Source organism: Leopardus geoffroyi, chromosome C3 (genome assembly GCF_018350155.1).
Source record: "Leopardus geoffroyi isolate Oge1 chromosome C3, O.geoffroyi_Oge1_pat1.0, whole genome shotgun sequence".
Classification (NCBI taxonomy): domain Eukaryota; kingdom Metazoa; phylum Chordata; class Mammalia; order Carnivora; family Felidae; genus Leopardus; species Leopardus geoffroyi.
The window spans coordinates 120,474,992-120,478,940 of NC_059338.1; positions in this window are offsets into that span (position 1 = coordinate 120,474,992).

Sequence of the window (3,949 nt, forward strand, 5' to 3'; positions counted from 1 at the left end):
GAATCCGAAACGGGCTCCAGGTTTTGAGCTGTCAGCACAGAGCCTGACGCGGGGCTCGAACTCACAGACCGTGAGATCATGACCTGAGCCGAAGTCGGACGCCCAACCGACTGAGCCACCCAGGCACTCCTAATTTCAGAACATTTTAATCACCCAGATAAAAAATTCTGTACCCATTAACAGTCCCTCCTCATTTCCTCTTCAACCTTCAACTCTAGACAACCATTAATCTATTTTCTATTTCTACAGATTTGCCTATAATGCGCACTTTGTATAAATAGACTCACTTAATAATTTGCTTTCTATGAATATATTTTTTTACTTAGCATAATCTTTTCAATGCTTATCCAGGTTGTAGCATGTATCATTACTTCATTTGTTTTTACTGCCGAATAATATTATATAGATGTACCATACATTATCCATTCATCAGTTGACAGACATTTGAGTTGTTTCCACTTTGGGGCTACTATAAATAATGCTGCTATGAGCATTTGCATACAAGTTTTTGTATGGACATATGTTTTTATTTCTCTTGGATGTACACATATATGAGTGGAATTGATCGATCACAGGGTTACTCTGTTTAATCTTTTGAGGAGTTGTTTTCGAAGGCAGTTGTACCATTTTACATTCTCACCAGCATGGAAGAAGGCTCCAGTTTCTCTGCATTTTAGCCAATACTTGTTATTTTTCAACTTTTTGATTATAGCCACTTATTATTATAGTGTGATGGTGCGTAGTGGTATCTCATTGTGGTTTTGATTTGTATTTCCATAATGACTACTGCTGTTGAGCATCTCTTAATGTGCTTATTTGACCATTTGTATACCATCTTTGAAGAATGGCTATTCAAAGTATTTGCCCGTTTTTCAATTGCAATATTTACGTTTTTATTGTTGAGTTGCAAGAGGTCTTTTATATTCTGGATGCTAGTTCCTTATCACATGTATGATTTGCAAATATTTTCTCTCATTCTATGGATTGCCTTTTAACTTTTTTGATAGATTTTTGAAGCACAAAAATGTTTACACCTGATGAATTTCTATTTATTTATTTCCTTATGTTGTTCTTGTGCTTTTGGTGTGTCATATGTAAGAAACCACTGCCTAACCCAAGGTTACAAAGGCTTATGTCTATATTTCCTCCTAAGAGTTTTATATTTTGCCCTTAAATTTAGATCTTTTATCCATTTGGAGTTAATTTTTGTGTATTGTGTGAGGTAGGGGTCCAACTTTTTTCTTTTGCCCATGGATAGCTAATGGTACCAGCACCATTTGTTAAAAAGGCTATTCTTTCTGCATTGAATATTCTTGGAAAATTGTTGAAAATCAGTTGATTATAGGGGGGTTAAACGTCGGACTCTTGATTTCAACTCAGGTCATGATCTCTCAGTTTTTAAGTTCAAGCCCTGCATCAGGTTCTGCGCTTACTGTGAGGAGCCTGCTAGGGATTATGTCTCTCTCCTTCTCTCTCTGCTCCTCCCCTGCTTGTGCCCTTTTTCTCTTTCTCAAAATAAATAAATGAACGTAAAAAAAAAGAAAATCAATGGACTATAAATGTGAAATTTATTCCTGCACTTTCAATTCTCTTCTAGTGCCCTACTATACTGTTTTGAATATTACAGCTTTGTAGTAAGTTTTGAAATTGGTAAGATGAGTCCTTCATCTTTGTTCTTTTTTAAGGTTGTTTAGGCTATCTGGGTCTCTTCCATTTTTCCCTGAATTCTTGGATCAGTTTGTCTGTTTCTGCAAAGAAAGAAAGAAAGAAAGAAAAGAAAAGAAAAGAAAAGAAAAGAAAAGAAAAGAAAAGAAAAGAAAAGAAAAGAAAGCTGGAACTGCATTGACTATGTAGTTTTGCCCCAAATTTGGGGAATGTTGCCATGTTAACAATATCAAGTCTTTAAGTCCTTGAACATAGGATGCCTTTCCATTTATTAAGTCTTTAATTTCTTTCAATGACATTTTGTAGTTATCAGAGTACAAATCTTGAACTCCTTTTGTTTATTTTATTTGTAACAATTTTATTCTTTTTGATGCTATCCTAAATGGAATTTTTAAAAATTTTATTTCAGATTGTTTATTGCTAGTATATAGAAATATAACTAATTGCATAATTGCATAATTGTATTGTATGCTGAAACCTTGTTGAACTTGTTTATTAGCTCTAATAATTTTTTTCTTTCATATTTTCCTACGATTTTCCATATGTAAGATCATGTCTTCTACAAATACAGATAGTTTTACTTCTTATTTCCAATTTGGATACCCTTTATTTCCCTTTCTTACTTAATTATGATGGCTAAATCTCTAGTACAGTGTTGAATTGCATGTTGAATGCTGAAATGGTAAGAGAGACATATTTACTCTGTTCCTGATTTGGGGGGGGAAGTTTTCAGTTTTTTACCATTAAGGATAATGTTACCTGTGGGTTTTTGGAGATGTCCTCTATCAAGTTGGGAAAATTTCTTTCTATTTCTTATTTGTTGAATGTTATTTTAGTATAAGAGGGTGTTGGATTTTGTCAAATGCTTTTCTTTGTCTACTAAAATGATCATGCATTTTTTGTCCTTTATTCTATTAATATGGTGTATTATGTTGATTTATTTTTATATGTTGAAGGAAACTTCCACCTAGGAAAATTCTACTTATGAAATACAATCCTTTTTAAAAAAATATAGTTGGATTCATTTTGCTAGTAACTCAGTGAACCAATACTTTCCAAGTGGCCAAAAGATGATATTATAATATCATGCATGGGTAAACAATCTATTCAAAGTACAAGATAGGCCATGAATTTTAATGTAACAGAATGTGAAAACCTTATTAATATGGCTTAAGATTCTACACCAAAGCTAATCTTTAAGAATTTGTTGAGTTTTAGGGTAATATAAAAAACTCATAACTATATGAAAGACTGTTATAATGTAGTCAGTTCTACTTTAATGCATGTTTTGAAAATCTAAATTTGTTCCAACTGGAACCATTAGATGAATGCAGAAAACTGCACCCAAATGAATGGAGCTGTGTAGGAATATGTAAAATGCATCCACGCACACATGGTAAGTATATTGGCCTACCACATCCTCCCATCCACATCTGGTGTTATAAGCTTCCTTTTGATTTCAAATGATTCTTCTGTCACCACTACCCCAAAACTCTCCAGCTCTAAGCCTTCTGATGGACTTATGGCTCCTGCCTTAAACTCTAATATTCCCATTTCCTCTCAGCTTGTTTTGTATTTTTTCTTTCTTGTCTCTTATTCTTCTGTTTTCTTCCTCTGGCACATGTATGGTAGTGGGTGTAGAGCCAAAGCAGGCAAGCCTAGTGGGAATGTAAGTACCCACTCCTACATGCAAACCTCAGGTATTTTTCAAGGTAAATTACCATGAGTACCATAGTATTTATTCATTCCTTAATCATTTAACATGTGTAAAGCTGTGACACCAATTTTACTAGATTATTGTCTGTGTTTTAAATTACATTCCTACCTGTTTTTTTGTGTCACTGAGAAGTTTATGAGTGTTGTATCTCAACTCTATTTCCCTATCAGCCTTGTGGGGTTTTTTATTGAGGTAAAGTTCACCTAACATAAAATTTAACATTGTAACCATTTTAAAGTATACAATCTAGTGGCTTTTGGTACACTGACAGCATGTGAAACCATCGCTACTATTTAATTCCAGAACATTCTCATCATCCCAAAAAGAAACCTCATACCTATTTAGAAGTCACTTCCTGTCCCCAATCCCTACCAACACTGGTAATCACTAATCTGCTTTCTCTGGATTTGCTTATTCTGAACATTTCATATAAATGGAATTGTACAATTGTACAATTGTATGTGGGCTTTTGTGTCCAACTTCTTTCACTTAGCATGATGTTTTCAGGTTCACTCATGTTGTAGTATGTGTCAGTAGCCCATTCCTTTTTATAACAGAATATTTCAT